The sequence below is a fragment of the Malurus melanocephalus genome, unplaced genomic scaffold (genome assembly GCF_030028575.1).
Source record: "Malurus melanocephalus ecotype Western Australia unplaced genomic scaffold, MMel_1.1 scaffold_1093, whole genome shotgun sequence".
NCBI lineage: Eukaryota > Metazoa > Chordata > Aves > Passeriformes > Maluridae > Malurus > Malurus melanocephalus.
The window spans coordinates 7,286-27,526 of NW_026624325.1; the positions used below are offsets into that span (position 1 = coordinate 7,286).

At 46.3% G+C, this 20,241-nt stretch overlaps 1 protein-coding gene and 1 long non-coding RNA gene across 2 annotated transcripts in view; one reads left to right on the forward strand and one right to left on the reverse strand.

Annotated features, from left to right (window-relative positions):
- The window catches only part of LOC130586175 (uncharacterized), a 13,747-nt gene extending 6,587 nt beyond the window's left edge, over positions 1 to 7,160 (reverse strand). Inside the window, exons 1-2 of the long non-coding RNA XR_008966679.1 lie at positions 7,034 to 7,160; positions 5,796 to 5,922 (exon numbers count right to left, since the gene is read on the reverse strand). This is a non-coding gene — a long non-coding RNA (uncharacterized LOC130586175). The remainder of the gene's footprint in view (positions 1 to 5,795; positions 5,923 to 7,033) is intronic.
- Positions 7,161 to 7,994: 834 nt separating this feature from the next.
- DYRK1A (dual specificity tyrosine phosphorylation regulated kinase 1A) overlaps positions 7,995 to 20,241 on the forward strand; it is a 69,578-nt gene continuing 57,331 nt past the window's right edge. Inside the window, exon 1 of the mRNA XM_057386895.1 lies at positions 7,995 to 8,059. The gene's annotated coding sequence lies outside the window, so the exon portion shown is untranslated. The remainder of the gene's footprint in view (positions 8,060 to 20,241) is intronic.

The window sequence follows — 20,241 nt, forward strand, 5'->3', positions numbered from 1 at the left end:
TCATATCATGGAATCACAGAAACACAGATCCCGGAATGGTTTGGGTTGGGAGAGACCTTAAAGCTCATCCAATCCCACCCCTGCCATGGGCAGGRWCACCTTCCACTGTCCCAGGCTGCTCCCAGCCCCAATGTCCAGCCTGGYCTTGGGCACTCAAAGGGATCCAGGGGCAGCCACAGCTTCTCTGGGCACYCTGTGCCAGGGCCTGCCCACCCTCCCAGGGAACAATTCCTGCCCAATATCCCATCTAACCTTCCCCTCTGTCTGTTTGAAGCCATTCACCTTTGTCCTGTCACTTCTTTATACTCCCTTCCAACCCAAAACAGACTCTGTGATACTACCCCAGATTCTTTTTTGGGGGGATGACCCTTTATTTTCTGATGCCCTGAGACCTGACAGGCAGGACTTCTCCATGGTTGTTTTAGCTCCTCCTGGCAGTTCTGCAGGTGGGTGGGTTGACATTGGACCCCAGCACAAGGGTGGCAGTCACTGAGAGGGACAGTAGGAAGAAGACAGTTCTGAAGCCTCTTTAAAGGATAGGGATAGAGAATGGTAAGGTCTTCTGGACTCCTCCACCCCTTTACATCTCCAGAGGGAACTGGGACCTKATTTAAACATGGCAGAGTGGACTGGCTCCAGCACCAAATGATTTGTGTGCCATTATCCTTCCCACACCTGTTCCAGACTGCTGTCCACAAGTGCTTCCCCACAGGTGTCTGTGGCGTGGTGCCCTCTCCAGAGTTCCAGCCAGCCTGGGAAGCTACGCTGGGAATGCTCCAGGGATACCCTGGGAGCACAGCCCTGCCCAGCAGTTATTTTGGGAGCTCATCCTGGCAGGACTGGGCCCTGCAGGCCTGGCTGGTCCCTCTGGAATGCAGCAGGGATCTCAGCATAAGGTCAGCACTGACCTTGCCTCGCCAGTTCCCTGGAATAGCTCATGGAGGGGAAATGCAGGCCCCAAAAACGGTGCCCTACAAAAGAGGAGTGCTGGCCCACAGAACAATTAGCCTACATTAGTGATGCCACAGAACACRCTTCAGGGCCACAGCAGTGGGGACACCCAGGGAACTGGGTGAGACGCGCCTCACAGGGAGGTAATGCACACACACCTCCTGGTTGTATGTGCAGAGCAGAAAATACAAACTCATTCTGGGTTAATAAATCTGAGTGGATTACTCCTTGGATTAGACCCCCAGTTCAGCTCTTGTAATGTTTTTACTCCTTAGTGCTCAGCCACCTTTGACTGACCCACCTTTGACAGAAAGGGTGAGTAAAAGATGTTCRGCGAAGTTCTGTGAAAGCTGGGGGCTGGGTGGAGGATTGATCCTGGCTGATCACTAACCACTTCTCACTTTGGGAAAAGCTGAACTGCTACAGGAAGTTCTACCTAAATGAAAGAGCTTCCAAACCAAACCCTGGAACAGAGACAGAGAAGCACAGGATGATTTGGGTGGAAAGAAACTTAAAGATCATTTTCAGCCCYTGCCATGGGCAGGGACACCTCCCACTGTCCCAGGCTGCTCCCAGCCCCAATGTCCAGCCTGGCCTTGGGCACTCAAAGGGATCCAGGGGCAGCCACAGCWTCTCTGGGCACMCTGTGCCAGGGCCTGCCCACCCTCCCAGGGTACATTTCTTTGTAACTGCAATTTAAATTTAGTCTCTTTCAGCTTAAGGCCATTTCCCCTTGTCCTCCTCCATGCCCTTAAAAATCCCTCTCCATTTTTTTSTACATTGAAATGGGATGGGATAGAGGATGTGGGAGGGAAAAAGGTACAGACAACAAAGCATTCCTGCTTCTACTGCTTGAAGAATGACTTCTCTTCCTAATAAAGCCACATAARTGGCAATTTTAGATGAATTTATTTAAAACTTGTCACAATTTCTTTTTTTTAACTAGCAGGAAGTTGGTCATGTAGGCACCAAGCAGAACACACTTCCAAAAACTTTCTTGAATTGATTTGTGTCAGGATACCACAAATACCATGTGCTGGAAGCTCAAGAACGTCCCTGTGGAAGCTGCACAAGGAGCTTTCCTGACAGTAGAAACAGTTTTCGTTTTGGCCAGCACAGACAACCATCCTGCTGCACAAGAGAGCAGGGATTTTGTATTGTATCCCTTCAAAAGAAGGGGCCAATGAARGACCTGATTTTAATGGAATTGAAGACAGCTTTTGACTCTTCCAGGAATTCTGGCAGAGAAGCAAAAGCTGGGCATTGAACAGGTGTAGGTAGATCCAATGATGTTACAATCAGCAGGACCAAAGAAAGATTTTTAAAGAGACATGGATTGTACTGGTCCTTTTGGATGTGAGGGAAACTTTATGATTAAATTAACCTTTTTTTTTTTTCCTCCATATTTTCAAACACAGAGAAACCAGATTCCTCTAAAAGTTGAAAATCAAGGGTGTAGAGAAGCTCCCAGATGGGAAATACTTGACACTGTAGCACTTGATTTATGAAAGTTTTAAAGAATCACAATTGTTGAGAGTGCCTGATTTTAACAGGAACTGTTCTGGACTCTTWCAAACGTATTTATCATGGAAAGTGCTCTCAGGAGGATTTCTGGGATACAACTTCCAAGTATACATTTCCCCTAGGATAGCTAACACAGCCTTTTTCCCAGAAAACTCCAGGGGGTTAGGGAAGGATTTTTCACGGAATCAAAGAATCAGTGAAGTTGGAAAGGACCTCCAAGATCAAGGCCAGCCTGTAACTGATCCCCACCTTGTCACTCAGCCCAGAGCACTGAGTGCCACATCCAGGTGTTCCTTGGACACTTCCAGGGACAGGGACTCCACACCTCCCTGGGCAGCCCTTTCCAAWACTTAACAACCATTTCCATGAAAAAAAAAGTTCTCCTGCTATCCAGAAATCGCTGTCTGATATTTTAAACTAGAGAAGAAACTTTTTATACTCAGGAGCGTGATCTTCACCATGAGTGAGAGCACTAAGGAACTCAAGACTCACATTCCAGAGAGTATCAGGGAAAACTCCGGGAGATGCACATTTTTTTTTTTTTTGGAACAAGCCTGATCCAGCAGCACATCCAGGACCTTCTGGTCCAGAGGCGTGCCAACCTACACAACGTGCAGCTCTGGCTGTCAATCCAAAGCTGGTACTATCGAAGCTGGCTCTGATGATGACTCAAAAGCCGATCTATCTCCATCCGAATGGGTTACCATGGCAACCTCTCTGGCCTAAAAAGAGCTGGACCACATTAGTTACTTAGCAGCACCTTTTTGACAGGCGAAACACAAGCTGCTCCCTCCAGATGATGGTTTCATTTAGAACTGAGGCTGTCTGGGAGCTGCCATGGTGTTCTGGGAAGTGTCAGTGATGTAAGCCATGGAGGAGAAGTTCTTTTGGGACTTCACTTCAGGTTGGGACCCAKTACCAAAGGATCTGAGCTGTGTGGTTTCTTGGTGGAGAAACACAACAGCATCATCATCTTTTTGTCTGTATTATGATGGAATTCTTCCTGAAGATCTTCCAGCTTAGGTCTGCTGACCTAAGAAGGCCCCTCTTGCAGTGGATGTGCCGGATCCCGAGGGTTATTGGAATTGCTGCTGACAAAACACAGCTTTCACATCAAATCTTACACCCAAAGTACAAATATTTAGCTCTGGAAAAGGCAGGGTGCCCTTGGCTGCTGTGAAGGAAGCCTGGAGTTCAGGCAGAGATGCCAATGCTGCAGAAGGAAAACTGCAGGGCTACAAGGGAAGGTGGGATCATGGAATGAAGCCTTCCRGAACACACAGTGAAGAAGCAAATGGACCCCTCTACTCCATGTAGGAAGGCCGAAAAGGGAAAAACTATTACCYATAATCACACTCCATTACTATGGAATCATAGTTTGGGTTGGAAGGGACATTAAAAACCATCTAGTTCCACCCTCTGCCATGGGCAGGGACACCTTCCACTATCCCAGRTTGCTCCAAGCCATGTCCAACTTGGCCTTGAMCATTTCCAGGGATGGGGAACCCACAGTTTCTCTGGACAACCTGTGCCAGGGCCTCTCCACCCTCACAGGGAAGAACTTTTTCTGTGTTAACCTAAATATTCCCTCTAACCTAAATATTCCCTTTCAGTTTGAAGCCACTCTCCCTCATCCTGTCACTCCAGTTCCTGATGAATTGTCCCTCTCCAGCTTCCTTGTAGCCCCTTCAGACCCTGGAAAGAGCTCTGAGGTCTCCACACAACCTTCTCTTCTCCAGGCTGAACAGTCCCAACTCTTARGCTGTTTAGTTGTTTCTCTTATATCTGTTCCATTTCTTTAGATTGCTGTACATAATTTTCTCTCTTAGATCTCATTTCTCCACTCTCTTTCCTCCTCATTTTTAATGTGCTTTTTTCTTTTTTTTTTTCTCAAGTTTTCTGCTTATTATTGTTCTTTTTGGCCCAAATATTCTGCTTTTTGAGGGGTGGTCTGTTGGGAAGAAAACTCAAGTATTTCTTACAAGTCTCTCTATTATTTCATAGCGAATGTAAACAAACTCCTATTTTCAAGTACTGTAAAACTACACCAGGTGATTTGTGATGAAGAGTTAAAAAAAAAGGATTCTGGTGGAATCCCAGCCTGGAGGATCCCTAACCTGAGCCCTAAACCTGCTTGCAGCAGAGAACACAAGTCCAGTGCCTGACAACCCTTTCCATTAAGAAATTCCTCCTGATGTCCAACCTGAACCTCCCATGGCTTTTCAATGAAATGGACATTGAAGAAAACACTTTTGTACAAGAGAAAAACCATGCAGGTTATTCATTATCAAAATAGCACTAACAAGCCAAAAATACCTAGGGGCTTGTGCTGGAAAATAAAATTTTTAAAAGATGYCATCGTCTTTTAAAGGACATTTTATCTCTGCACAAATTATCAGAGCTTGGGTATAGACATGAAAATAAAAGTAGCGGATGACCGAGCAAATGCAAAAACTCTTGAAAACTCTGTAATATTTTCAAATGTTAGCAAAAAAAAAAAAAAAAACTCAAAACCTGAAAAAACCGCAAACCCAAAGCCCAGGAAGTTAGAGTAATGCAGTGAACAGTCTAACAACTGTCTGTGAGTTTTGCAGTTACCTACACTGAGTGACAGAGAAACTATTCTGTCACTGCACTTGCACAGACCAGAAAGACATTTTAAGGGGAAAAAAATCCTCAGGGAATGGACCTCCACTCCTCTCCAAAAGTGAAGTTGTCCTTCCTGACTGACAAACTGGGCAGAGTTTGGCCTTGTAATCGTCTGTGTTGGAACAGCCCTYCAGGGTCACCCAGTGCCACCCCAGCCCCAGCAGCRTCACCCCAAAGCCTGTCCCCAAGGGCCACATCCAGACTCCTCCTGAGCACTCCCAGAGACAGGRACTGCACCCCCTCCCTGCGCAGCTCATTCCAAGGCCTGACCACTCTGACAGGGAATTTTCTTTGCCARTCTCCACCCTGAGCCTCCCCTGGTGCAATTTGAGGCCATTTCCTCTCCTCCTTTCCCTTGGGACACTGCAGCAGAGCCCGACCCCCCCGGCTGCCCCCTCCTGTCAGGGAGTTGTGCAGAGCCACAAGGTCCCCCCGGAGCCTCCTTTGCTCCAGGCTGAGCCCCTTTCCAGCTCCCTCAGCTTTCCACATCCCAGGACAAGAACCACATTCTGGCCACACTCAGAGGATACCAGACAAGTGTCAAAAGCAGCTTTAAGTGACCTCAAATCTTTCCAAGGCTGAGGGGAATGAGAAAGGACCACTTAAATCGTGGTGCTCCCAAGCACCTCCCATGGCTGTAAGGTGCAATTCCACGGATGATTTCAACTCACCTAACACCTCACTGTGACTCCTGGGGTGGTCCTATGATTCCCCTGCTCTTCCCTGTACGTCCGTGTCCCTGGAGAGGGACTTATCACAAGGGCCTGCAGTGACAGGCCAAGGTGGAATGGTCTTAAGCTGGAAAAAAAGAGCAGGGTTTGATGGGATATTGGGCACGGATTTTTCCCCGGGAGGGTGGGCAGGCCCTGGCACAGGGTGCCCAGAGAAGCTGTGGCTGCCCCTGGATCCCTTTGAGTGCCCAAGGCCAGGCTGGACATTGGGGCTGGGAGCAGCCTGGGACAGTGGGAGGTGTCCCTGCCATGGCAGAGGTGGGATTGGATAAGCTTTAAGGTCCCTTCCAACCCAACCCATTCTGGGATTCTGTGATCAGAGAATTTAAGTAAAATTCTCAACATTCRATTATTTGGGGGACTTCAGCTGTAGCTGCATGCATCTCCCAGTCCTGGGCTGCTTATTTCCACCTTTTAAGCCAACATAAAAAAATATTAAAACAGGAAGAAAAAGCAAATGGAACAAGTAACATGTCCTAATTTCTCCAAGGAGGCTGGCTGGGAACYGAAATGACTAGATTAAAGTATCACACATCAAGAATTAAAGTATTAGATAAAGGCAAGACTCTACTTTTTGATCTTTGTGGGCATTCCGGAAATAAAAAAAAATTTAAAAAAATTACATTGAAACACCCCTGTCACAGATTTAGGCTGGAAGCACCGACATGGCAATTCCAAGAGGAAAGGAGTCTTCCCCCAGCAGCTCGAGGCTCCCGCACCGGGTGACTTTTAGTGCATTTTTTAACCTGTTCTTGGGGGATATATTGAATTTCTGAGGGGGATGAGAAAGACCTCTGGGCGAAATTCTGAGGGTAAAAAAGCCTTGCAGAATTCTGTGACTGCCCCGGCAGCTCAGGCCTCCCACAGTGGACGACTTTTAACGGATTTTTCAACTCGATTTTGCGGGGAATRTTTTTGAGCGAGTCGAGAAAGACCCCCGGACGCAATCCCGAGGGGAGACGACCCTGCTCTCAACAGGTCGAAATTCCCACTCTCGGCTCCTTCCAGCGCCTTTTTGGACGGTTTCTCGGGAACGTCTCAGCGTCCGAGGGGCCGTGCCCGGGCCCGTCCCTCCCCACAGGCGGCGCGCGGGAAGCCCCGGCGGGCTCGGCCTCGCGCTCCCGGCGCCCCCTGCGGGCCGGGGCCGGCACCGCCTCAGCCGCCGGGTCCCCCCTCACCGGGAATGGCGGCCGCTCCCCTTCCCCGCCCCGCCGGGGCCATCCCGGCCCGCAGCGCCGCCGACACCGTCACACGCCGGAGGGCGGGCGGGCATGGATCGGGAAGGAGGGGGAAGGAGCCGTTGCCATGGCGAGCGCGGCCCGCCCTTGCCTCCCCACGTCAGCGCCGTCTCCCGCCCGGCCGCGGGTGATTGACAGTTGTCATGGCAACAGGCTCGCCCCGCCGCCATTTTGTCAGTTGGGTTTTTTTTTAAATTTAAAAAAATACAGAAAATTAAAATAAAATAATTATTTTTAAAAAGAGCAAAACGCTCTATTTCTGCCAGAATCGCGGGAGTTATTATTTTTTTAAAGTTTTTTTTTTTTCTTCTCCTTCTTCCGACCTCCACCGCGAAAGGAAAAGGAAAAGAAGGGACGCAAAAAAAGTGCGCTCCGAGGGTCCCGCCAGGGATGCGCGGCCGGGTTTGAGGCGGCGGCGGCGGTGCGGGAAGCGAAGCCGGTTCGTGAGGAAGAAGGGAGGGAGGGAGGGAAGGAGGAGCGGGCGGGGAGGGAGGGAGGGGGAGGAGGTAGCGGCTGGCAGGCGGGGGAGGGAGGGAGGGAGCGAGGAGTTCCCGGGGGCTCGGTACGGCGCTGCGCTTCCCCCCATCCCCTCCTCCTCCTCCTTCTCCTCCTCCTCCTCCTCCTCCTCCCGCTCCTCCCGCTCCCCCCGCCGCTGTCCCCGCGCTCCCGGCCGGGGCTCAGGCCGCCGATCGCAGCCGAGCCGAGGCGAGGCCGAGCCGCCGCCGGGCGCTGCGCAGGTTTGGACCGCGCGCCATTTTGTGAGGGCAGCGAACACCCAGAGCCCGGCCGGGGACCCGCCGGGCCGCCCGGGCTCCCCTTCCCACCGCGGGCAGAGCCGCGGCCCGAGGGAGGAGGAGGCGCCGCCGCCGCCGAGGCCCCCGGGGAAGAGCGGGAAGAGCGGGAGGACGCGCCCGGCGCTCGCCCCGCGGAGGGAGAGGCCTCGCCCCGGGAGAAGCCGCCGCACGGGTGAGTGAGACGCCGCACCGCGGGACGAGCCGGGGCCGCCTCGCCCGGGCCCGCGGCGGAGGGGCCGCAGCGCTTCGCTGCCATCTTAGAGCGGGAGCGGCGGCAGGGCCGGGATCCATCCCCGCCCGCCCCTCCGCAGCCCGCGGCCTTTTTCCCCTTGGAGCGCGGCTGTGGCTTCCCGGGCCTTGGGAGCGGCGATGGAGGAAGGGAGCTCGCCCGGAGCCTCTCGGTGTTATGCGCAACGCCCTGCGGTGGGCGGGTGCGAGGGCTCGGGCCGGGCTGGCGGCGRGGAGGGCGGCAGGACTTGGAGCATCACCTGTTGTAGGGGAGGATTGAGATGCCCCGGCACCTGTGAGGGGCCGGTGGGGCGGGTGGGGAAGGTGGAGGGAGATGGGGAAGGAGTTACCTGAGAGAGGTGCCTGTCATCCATCCCTTCGGTGGGGGTGGGGAGGAGGAGGGAGCAGCGTTGGGAATAGGCACAGGGACACGCAGGGACACACAGGCACAGGGACAGACAGGGACACACGGGCACTCCCCAGGGAAGGTGGTGGAGGCACCGTCCCTGGMGGTGTTTAGGGAAAGGCTGGACGTGGCTCACGCTGCCATGGTCAGGTTGACAAGGTGGCCATAGGTTGGACTGGATGATCTCGGAGGTTTTTTCTGTCATTCTTGATTTCCTGATTTCATATTTTAATAGCTGGCCGCAGCCTTTTAGGGATTCAGCTTTTTGTTGCTGGAGGAATTGGAGCCCTCCTCAGGTACAGTGGGTGCTCCTCTAGAGTGGCCAGAGTTCCCTCCTGCCGCTGTTGGATCACAAAACACGATTAAAAGTGCTGGAATTCGAAATGTAGAAATTGGTGGATTTTTGAATCTCTGTCGGCTTTGAAGTTTTGGGTTTAGCAAGTCCAAAGACACGTAGGGGTTCTTTGATCGTGCATCTAGATTGCTGCTGTTAGTTCTCCTATTACTCCACGGCCATGGGGGAAATAAACAATTATTATTATTTAAAATCAACAAAGACAGAACAACCGACTCCGAAATAAATTGACAAGCGTGTTTTTGACAACTATCCTGGATGAATCCGAATGGGAGTATGCTGTTAACTTTTGCCAGGAGGTACTTGCAGTCACACTGAGGTGGATGTAGTTTCATGGGGRCCTGGGTTTGTGCAAGTTAGTAACTATTTTTATTATCTTGTTGGTATTTCCTTACCTTTTCCTTAAGAAAGGTGTGTGAAGTTGAAGAACATGTAAATGATATGTGGTGATAAATAAGCAAACGTTTTATTTCTGGTAGTATTTAATTCCCTGCCTGAAACCAAGCAGAATTTAACTTCCCTCCTTGGAATAGCCTGTAGTCCTAAAAAGTTTTGGTAAACTTGTTTCTCCCTTTCTCCACGGCCCCCTCCCCCCAACCTCTGTAGGTTGGATATTTTTGGAAAATTAATTATACTTTATAGAATTAGAATAATAACACTGAAAATAACTCTGAGCTAGTATTTGTTAACTATTATCTATATATATTTGGTGTGTGTATATATAGATACTTTTGTAGGCTACGCTTCATGTTTTTGGCTTACATGAATTATTTAGAACTAGACTGTTTTTATTTGCAGTCTGAAGTAGAATATGTGTGTGAAGTGTTAAATTTACATTTTCTGCTGTGAATTAAAAATTCTGTCCAACTTTATGAAGCTTATTGAGTTTAATTCATGGGTTTAGAATATTCCTTGGATAAGGCAAGTGTATCYACTTCAGAATTGAAGAAAGGGCAAGGATTTCTTAAGCCAGGAGGGCAATAGGGCAGTAGTTGGATATTGTTTCCAGGCAGTTGGTTACAAGGAGCAGCAAGTGCTACAGTTCCTGCATCAATACTTGGGTGGATTTAGGACTTGTCATTGGCATCCCCTCCCCCATGGTGGACAGTGACAAGGATAATTTTACCTAATAGCAGCCAAGAGTTCTCTGTTTCAGTGTGGATTTATGGACAGGATTCTCTTGCTTGTGTGAAACAACAAGGGACTCACYGGGAATTTATCCATTTTGGAAGTCTATGGGATTGTGCAGGAAGTTTATGGGAATTGGCACGTGATGGCCATCAGTGACCTCTGATAGTTCAGACAAAGTAGCAGRACACCACCAGTGTCCAGGAAAAACTGTGTCTTGTTGGAGCTTTTCAAGTGACATTTAATTAGGACAGACTTGCTTACATGTGCCACATCTCAAAGTCATGTTTGAAACTGGACCACCTGCTCAGATGGTATGTGAAAAGAATAAACACACAAAAACTGAGCCTTTATTTGCCATGATGGCATTTCACAGCTTCATCTGAACTCAAATGGGTGCTGATTTGAAGATAAAACCAGGAGGTACCAAAAAAAGCATTTTTTATTGCAGTAATTAGATTATCTTCTGGGCATTCCTCTTAAAACCTCTTTATTTCAGGTGTTTTTAAGCCTGGCTGTGGGACTGCAGCTCAAAAGTTGTGACAGTTTGTGTTTTTGAGTAAGAATTGCAGCCTGGTATCTGTTTAGCCTTTCCATGGTAATTTGAATGYCATTTGGAGAGCTGTTCTCCACACTGAAGTACAAAACTTTCTGATACCTTTGTTTTATGGGAGCACGGGAGACTTGTATAACTTCTGAAATCCTTTTGTAAATAGATCTGTTGTTGTAGAATAGGATTATTTACAGAGAACTGCTGTTTTTGTCTTTATAACTGAGTACAATACATTATTTGTTGAGTTTACAGTTTCATCTCTTCTTTACTAAGAGGTTAGTAAGAAATACATTTTCACAAAAATTATGTAATAACTTTCTGGCTACTYTGACTTGAAGAAGTCTGATGTTTATGCAGTGAGGCTTCTTTTTTGCTCTAAGACTGTTTGAAATAATACCAAAAACCTCTCTGAGCAAACTGCTTTTMTTGTGATCTTCTGAGGGGAGAAAGAAGCAATCAAGAGAAGGGGAATACTCTTCCTTTCCTTCCTCACATCCACGGGTCCTTCAAGAGGAGGCTTATGGGAACTGTAGTCCTTGGATGGTTTAAAAACACCAGAGAAACTTTGGAAAATTAGAAATTGTTACTTCCAGAAAGTCATGTTCCATGGGTGGCGTTATCCAGTGCTGGTTCTTCAAGGTGACACAATATGCCAATAGAATTGCAGTGATTATCCATGTTTTTATCCATCTTTTCCTCTTTTGGGGAAGGAAGGTAAAATTCTGCATTTGATTCTCATGTCTCCAAGCATGACTGGAAAAATAACTGGACTGCTTTTGCTAGTACCGATGGATGTAATTCCTTCACAACAGGACTTTGGTTTTTCCTGACCCTTGGTGTGGCTCAGTTTGAAAGGTATTGGCTTTATCATCTCCTTATTCATTCCAAAGTGTCCTGTCCATATGATTTTCAGGAAGAATCCCTATTAAAGGACCAGGGAAGTGTGGGAGACAGTTCCCAGTCAGCTTTGCCAGCATCTATACAGTGGGAAAACTGGTGCTATTTCAGTTCCCCTGTATGAAGACAAAATCAGTTCAATCCCAGCTCTGAGYTGTGGAAAAGCAGGGAAATAGTTCTGTAACTGAAATACCACGAGCTGACACCTATTTGTAAACATTGTCCTTGCAAAGTTTCCAGGGTCTGGGTAGACCCAAATACCTGAAATTGAAACTAGTTAGGTGAAAGTAAAATTGACTCCRTTAAGTGTCAGTTTTGTTCCAGCTGTGAGAAACCAAGCTTTCAATTGATGTGTTACATAAAGTTCCAAAGCCTCCTTGTACTCTTTTTTTCCCCCCTTTTCTTTTCCCCCAGAGGCAAATAAAAATAGACTGTGTTGTGAGTCAGTTAAAGGAATAGTTAATAATACATTAATAYCTCTTTGTGTTGAAAAGTTTCCTCTTTCTTTTTAGTAACTGTTTGGATGGTGAAATCAGAGAGGGATGGAAATGTACAAATTGATTTCTGATGGCAGAGTTATTCCTTCAAAATATAATGGGGAAAAATTGGGAATGAATTTTGTTGAGTTACTGGAAAAAAAAATCAAGTTAATAGAACGACTAGTTGACAGTACCATAGCTAAATAATTTTAGTGATTGCATGGAACCTGCCAGTGAAACTTTTAAATCCTGGTGCCCCAAAAACTTGTTGTTCACTGCTTTTGTGGTTTCCTGACTTCAGACGTATTTCATTCCAAATCCCCTTTCCCTCTATGGGTTCGACTCATAATTTGTTCTCCTGTGAACTCTCTAAATTGCTGATAACTCCTCATTGACTTTGGGCCTGTTGCAGCATCCAGCATCCACTTCATAGATGGAGCAGTTTTGTGCTCATATTATCAGTTTGCTGTTTAAACTCAGGGAAGGTGTAAAAGAGGAGAGAAATATTGTCAGGGAAGTGACTGTGTCCTCAGATCCATATTTTCCTGGTCACTGAGTTCCTTCACACTGATCTCTGCTCTGTCTGGCTGTAACTATAGCTGTCTCCCCACTAATAACTGTATAACCACATACRTTCTTGTTTTTAAATGCAGTTTTAAGAGGACTTGTGCATTAAATACATAGAGGGTGTGTGTGTGGTCACAGACAAATCAGCTCCCATACACTCTTTCAAAATCTGATTAATACTGGAAGCTCAGTAACTTTCCAGGATCATGTCTGATTCTGGCATCTTTATTGTTATTCTTTCCAACTTGTGGATAATTAGGCGTTAATTTAATGCTATGCCAGAGTTAGTGTTTGAAATACATTGATTTTTTTGGTAATGTTACAAGATCTTGGTAGTTTTCATTTCTATAGAAGTTATTCAAAATACTACAAATACTGTGTCAGTGTTGTGGAATAACAGTTTAATGCACATTTTTCACCATGATCAGATGTTCCTTAGCTTAGAATTCTGTGCTGTTGTACTYGGGGTGACTTTCCTGTCAATGTCAGAGTGTGCCTTCAGAAACTGAGATTGTTGTGGCAGGCCCTGTGCAGGAAAAGGAACATTCCTGCAAATGCTGAATGTGTGTGATTGCACTTATGGATCTCTSTCTTCCCAATAAAATGAGATTTTTCATGGAATCCCAGAATGGTTTGGGTGGAAGGGGCCTTAAGGTTCATCCAGTGCCACCCCTGCCATGGCAGGGACACCTCCCACTGTCCCAGGCTGCTCCCAGCCCCAATGTCCASCCTGGCCTTGGGCACTCAAAGGGATCCAGGGGCAGCCACAGCTTCTCTGGGCACCCTGTGCCAGGGCCTGCCCACCCTCGCAGGTAACAATTCCTGCCCAATATCCCATCTGGCCCTGCCYTCTGGCACTGGGAAGCCATTCCCTGGCTCCTGTCCCTGCAGCCCTTGCAAATTGTCTCTCTCCATGGTTCCTGTGGGCTCCTTCAGGCCCTGCAAGGCCACAATGAGCTCAGCCCAAAGCTTCTCCTGTCCCAGCTCTCCCAGCCTTTCCTCCCAGCACAGCTGCTCCATCCCTCTGACCATCCTGCTGCCTCCTCTGGGCTCTCTCCAGCAGCTCCACGTCCTTCCTGTGCTGGGCCCCAGGRCTGGAGCAGCTCTGCAGGTGGGGTCTCACTTGAGCAGGGCACAGGACAGAATCCTAATCCCTTTCCTGCTGCTCAGGCTGTGGAATCAGCCCGGGCACARGGGGTTCTGGCCTAAGAACACCCACATTGAGCTTCTCACCAGCCAGCACCTCCAGTCCTCCTCCCCAGGGCTGCTCTCTGTCCATTCTCTCCCAGCCTTTGTACTTGGTTTTCCCATCCCAGATGCAGGACCTTCTCTCTTGGCCTTGGTGAACTCCATGAAGTTGTCATAGTCCCACCTCTCCAGGCTGTCCAGGTACCTCTGCATGCCATCCCTTACCTCTGGTCTGTGTCCTCCCCACACAGCTCTGTCACTTGCTGAGTGTCCTTGGTCCCTCCTCCCTGTCACTGGCAGAATTGTTGAACTTTTGCCGGGGTCAAGCTCTAACCAAAGGCTACAAACTTTCCTTGCTCTTTGCCTGAAAATCAGAAGCAGTTGTAGATACAGTGCTGGGTAGTAATAACTACCCCTTAACCTYTCAGTTACTATAGCTTCGCTTAGAATGACTCTTGTAGCTCCTCAAACTTTTTGTGGTGGTTTATTATTTTTAATAAGCTTAGCATATACTTATTAATTATAAAGCCTAATTATAAACTTAATTATAAAGCTTAAATTCTAAGTGAATTGATGTCTTTTGTGAACTATCTCTTCTAAAGACTGTCATAAATCAGTCAGTTGAAGTCTGAATGAAAAGAGTCTAAGATACTCTCTTACACAGGTGAAGTTTTTGTAAGGACAATTAAGAATAGCTTTTGTTTGTGTTGTAATAATCAAAGACTTTTCTTGGGATCTGATTTCCATTTTGGTTTGTGTTTACAACATGGAGTAAGTACTATTCTTTCTGTGTCAGATTTCCCGACTTGGAGATCCYTGACCATTCCTCATGTGCTCCCCTACAGCATTTCTGGGACAGCCTTGGGGAAATCCATGTATTTGTGGTTTGGGTTTTTTTCTGCTAAATAAAAAAGGTTGGGAGTTATTGTAATTATTGTAATTTGATAGTCTGCTCTACAAAAGCTAAGTGATAGGRAGTCTAAAACTAATAATCTGGAGGTGTGAATGGAAATGATTTCTCTGCTGTGGTCCTTCCAAGAAGGTTGATCTTTTGTCCTTGTAGGGTTGATTTGGGGGATGTTCTCACCTCTGTTTTCCACAGCACATGGCCACGATTGCATTGCAGTGTCCATGTGAGTCTTGCAGTCTTTGACCCATCACAACATTCATTTATGTATCTCTGTGGAGTTAAATTAACCAGAGTCATGTTCACAGCATGGACATTTTAAAACTTTATGAGCTCAGTGTTGAAACCTTGAGAAATCCAGTACACAGGTGGAGACAGATGGAGTGCAGGCTCTGCRCTGCCTTCCTTGGTGGTTGTTAACAACTCTGACTGCTTTGGGTCTCATTCTGGAGTCAAGAGGACTTTGCTGCCTGYGATGGGCACCCGAAACTTACGGAAAACTTTTCTTTTGTAAGAAACCGCTAGAACTGGACACAGATTTCCAAACCTGGGTGTGAGGGCTCTACCCAGTGCCCATTTACTTGATTACTGCCACAAAGTAAACCCAAACTCCAAGCTTTTGCTAAAATATTTCCATCTAATTTATTGCAGAAGCCAATAAAGCAAGGAAAACCAGTTGGCCAAGTTGTGGTGTTATCAAGTTCTCTCTTATGAACCTTGGTTTAAAAATCCCACTTTTTCCTGTTTTTATTATGAAAATAAAGGGTTGTGTAACTATTGTATAATGATTATATTGCACCTGCATAGAGCAAGCATTTAATTCTGGTTTTCTGTTGGATGTTCTTAATCAGCACCCAGTTATTTCAAGAGAAAACAAGTTCTGCTTAGAGTTCGCAAGGTTCCAGTGTTGTATCTTGAAATCACCTYTCTCCTGCAAAACTTCAAAAATGCCACTTGGATTGAATGGATATGCTTTAAAATCTGTTTCAGTTTAGCTGTTGTTATAATGAAGTGAAATCTAAAAGATGGAGTGTCACAGGCCCACTGAGCTCCATGTTTTGTGTGTGGAGGAAGGAATGTCCATATGTGACAAAATGACATTTTTCCGAGGTCTCCTGAAGCTCTGCCAGCATGCACGTGGTGCTTGGCGTTTGGAAACACAGGAGATGAGCKGTGACCTCTGAGCAGGCTGGGCCCTGTTCGGTGTGGGGTCTGCCAGGGCAGGGTGTGGGACTTCGATTTCACAGTGCAAAAAGGCATCTCAGGGAGCTTCCTAAAACATCTGAAAATAAAGGAAAGAGCAGYTTCGAGTGGTTCATGTCATTAAATCTCCTGGTACTCAGAAGTTCATGGTAGACTGACATTCTGGAATACAGSAGGGTTTGTGTCATGGTGTGATTTGTTTGGGGTATTTTCCTTTCTTTTATTCCCCCCTTTCTGTCCAATGTAATAACTTCCAGTTCTTGAATCAGGAATATGTTCTGATTGAGAKCAGTAAATAATTTTGTGTGTATGTGTGATAGATTTCCTCAGCCTTAGTTTATATTTGCTATCCTTTAAAATGTAATTCTAAAGTCTGCTAAGAGAGAAGGGGGACTTAATTTACCTTCCTTATGTCACTCTTCATTTTCTAAATATTTACCATTGCTTTTTTTCTAACTCAAAAATATTATCCCAGGCCTACATAGTATAACACACTATTTTGTAATACTGTTGGCCTCATTCCTTTGTTAAGATTTTGAGTCTTGTAGTTGTTACCTAATTTTATTGAAATGTGAGAATATGTGATCATTTCTATACAGGAGTTTGAATATGGGATGAAGAATTGAATGTTTAGACTTCCATATTTGAAGAAAATATCCCTTGGTATTTTCTGATACAGGTTTCTTTAACTGTTTTGCAACTACYTTCTTCCTCTGGACCACTGCTACTTCAAAAASCRGATCTTAATTTTCATCTTTGTATGYTTTTTGTTTGCATAAAACAAAAGAATCTGAGGTCTGTGGTTTGAGGTGAGGCTGAAGCTCAAGATACATTTTTAGCAATCAGACAGTGGGTCCAAAATGCAGTTTCTTGTTTCATGTTAGTCATTATGTGTGTTCTGAAACCTCTGAACTCCCAGCTTGACAGTGCCAAATACATAAACTTCCTTGATGTATTTGAGAAAACAGGTATGGATTATAGTCCATCCGTTGGAAGCATGGGCTTCCTTCTAACATTTCAATCTTGTTGTCTCTGTAGAGTTACATTTGGCTTTATTTGTTATTTTGACAAAAATTCCCAAACTGAGTCAAGCACTCAAGTGTTGACAAAAATGGGAAAACTATCTCTTGCTGTTGGTGGTCTGAACTATCTTTTGTCATGTAGTAAATACATAAATCTAATTTTTTTAGATACAAGTTGATAATTGCTCCCTGTCCAGACCCTGCACTTGGTTTTAGGTTTGTGACTTTCTCATGTCACATTTTAGTACCTGGATCAAGTAAATCAAATTACTTTTGATTTCTTAAATTGCTGGATTTTTCTAGCATCTTGAGGAAGACTGAAGTTTTTCAGTGATTGGAATCTTAACATACAGAAAAACCCCATCCACCCAAACTTTCTGTATCCTATTGACAGCCTGACCTAAGGCACTGAGGTCTTGTTTTTTTGGGGTGAGGAGAGGGGATTCAGGGATTTGTGGCATTTTGTAGAGCTTCATGTTGCTTTCCATTCACACAGCCCGAGATAAAGAGCTCCCTGAGCTGCTCTCCAGCAAGGGAGGGAAAGCCAAAAGGTGAAGTGACAGCCCAGAGTCACCCGGTGAGTGCCCAAAGTCACCCAGTGACAGCCCAAAGTCACCCAGTGACAGCCCAAAGTCACCCGGTGAGTGCCAAAGTCACCTGGTGAGTGCCTAAAGTCACTGGGTGACACAGTGGGTGGAGCTGAGCTGAAGGGTTTCCGTGTGTGATGCATTAATAGCAGGATGCTCTTTGCATTTGCAGTTTCATTTGCCTGGAGTTTGTATTCCGAGTGCTTTGTAACTTTGAGAAGCAGCCTCTTAAGGTTGGAGAGTGACTCAGCACATCCATATAGAGGTCTGCTCAAGGAACTTAGGATTTRGTCAGAAATTTGGGGGAATTAGAGYTTGAACTCATTTTTCCCAAATGGAGTTTTTCTTAAAAAAATGATACTTCTTAATTTGCAATCTCTTTTCCCATTTGATCCACGTACCTCAATTTTGGAGWAAGTGATGGGGTATTTCAGTAAATATTATAATTTTAGGAATAGTGACATTAACTGGACAGCTTATTTTCTATGTGCTCTCCTCCTGGTGCACATGAGAAGCATCTGTGCAATGAATAAACATTCATACACATGAATATCACTGAATATGACATTTATACAGCTTCCATATGGAAGGGGAAGGAGGCATGTATGGGGTTTGCCCAGTTTGTGTGATGGAAACATGGAATMATGGGATGGTTTGGGTTGGAACAGACCCTAAAGATGGTCTCGTTCCAATGGCCTGCCATGGGCAGGGACACYTTTCACTATCTCAGGTTGCTCCAAGCCCCTTCCAGCCTGGTCTTGGACRCTTCCAGGRATGGGACATCCACAGCTCTATCTTAACCAGTCCAGCAGCTTCAGCCTTCCTGGCAGGGCTGAGTTCTCAGCCTTGGGGAATGACCAGTCTGGGGAACAGCGAGAGGTTTACCTGTGCCAGTGCCCACTGGGTGTGTGACCCACCCTTTTCTGTGCTTGAGTTTGCTTGGATTTTATGAGGGAAAATTGGTTAAATGCCTTAATATTACTCTTTTACAGTAATAACTTGTTCAAGTTTCAGCCGACCAAACTTGTGACAGAGTCCTGAGACTCTGCTGGTAGTGCTGGGAGTGGAGGGAGGCAAAGTGGTTGGAGCTGGGGAATAAGGATTGGAACTGTTGGTCTTCTGCTGCTACACCCTCTTAAATTTGGGGGAATTTGAGAAGACTTTGCTGTCTCTTTTTCATCCAGATCAGTTCAGTCTTCTAGAATGAGATAAGAGCATAGGCTGATCCATAATTCCAGTGCTCGGAGGCTTCTGAAGGGCAGCCCAGCAAGAACAGGATATTCAGAGAAAAACACAAGCAACACTGATTTTGTCCCCCTTTTTCTATCCACCCACCCAAATTTCTCCGTGTTTTTTCGGGGCTGTTGAAAATGACCTTGCTCTCCCCAAACCTGTATCTATGCCCAAAGAAGTGAAAAGGTGAAAAGCTGGTTTTGCATTTCATCTGTGAGGGGTGAGCGCGAGCGTTAACCTGATGGTTACAAGTATTGGCAACCTGATGGGAAGTTCCTGCACAAGCTGTAGAGTCAGGGAAGTGCTTAGAGGGAAGTTGTTGGAAGAGTTGTTCCGAGGCAAAGAGTGCAACCAGGAGTTCTTTGAAGGCACTGACCCCTTCAGCAGCTTGCCTTCCCTCTGGCTGCCTGTTCCCACCTGCTTTGTGTTGGCACAGCTGTTTGTAAGCCCAACGAGTGAATCAGGCTTGCAAAGTGAGTCGGCTGAAATACATAATTTTATATTTTTAACATTGGGGTGTGTGCGGGGGTGGGGAGTCGGGTTACTCTGCTCCAGCTCAGGTCCCAGAGCCGGCAGACGGCATTTGACAGGATAATGGAATGGCTGTGTGGGTGGACAGGAACAGGGTGCTTGCAAGGGGCAGGGCTTGGTTAACTGCCTCTGATAGCACTGACACTTAATGGAGAACATCATTCCCAGGAATTCTTCCAYCCCTCCTGTAGTAAATCTTCCCTCTGTCAGGCTGTCCCCTTCTCRCTCTGCCTCTCTGACTTTCACTTGCTGTCTCAAACTTGCCCGCTCTCTGCTTGGCATTCCTGCTCAGATGCTGCCCTGTGTGTGCACTCCCAGCACGCRCTACCACAGCCTTAACTTGGGAGTGAGTTCTGGCTCCAAATCTGCTTGGTCCTGATGCTTCTCTTCTTGCTCTTTTCCCTTGTGCTTCTCCTCGAGTTCTTCCTCACTCTTTTAACAATTTTCTAACTTCTGCTTGTGCCCTTTTGTCACTTGCTCCATTGCTYGTTCTTTCTCCTTTCTCTTCCCCCACAGGAAAAATTCCCCATTTTAAAGACTAAAACCACTGAAGTACCCCCACGTTTTCAATTTCCTATCCATTCCCTCCAAAACATTACCAAAAACCAGTTCAATGAACAGGTTTCTTCTCTATCTCATTCACTTCTGAATTTTTACTTGAATTCTGTATTKCCTTAAGGTAGATATACACAGAATGTCTTGTTCCTTTTTGGACAAACTGAAAGATGAGTTGAAGTTCCCRAAGTTAATGTTCTAGTGAAAGGTGTTTTCGCTGTCTGTGTAAGTTGTGAGTAGAACCTACTGATACCAGATGCCAAACTGTGGAGTGTAGATGCTTTGTTTTAATTCCTGCTCTACAAAGGAGACATAAAAAAAAAGTTTATATTTTTATAAAAAAATTGTTTCTATTCCACACAGCCACCAACTGGGCCAGTTAAAAACCAACCTACCAACTCCTTTARAAACGATACTTTCTTGGTCTCTTAAGTAAGTGACCAGTTTCATATCCATGTACTCAGATAACCCAACGTTTTCGCTCAAATTATTTAAATCTTGTTGATAATTATTTA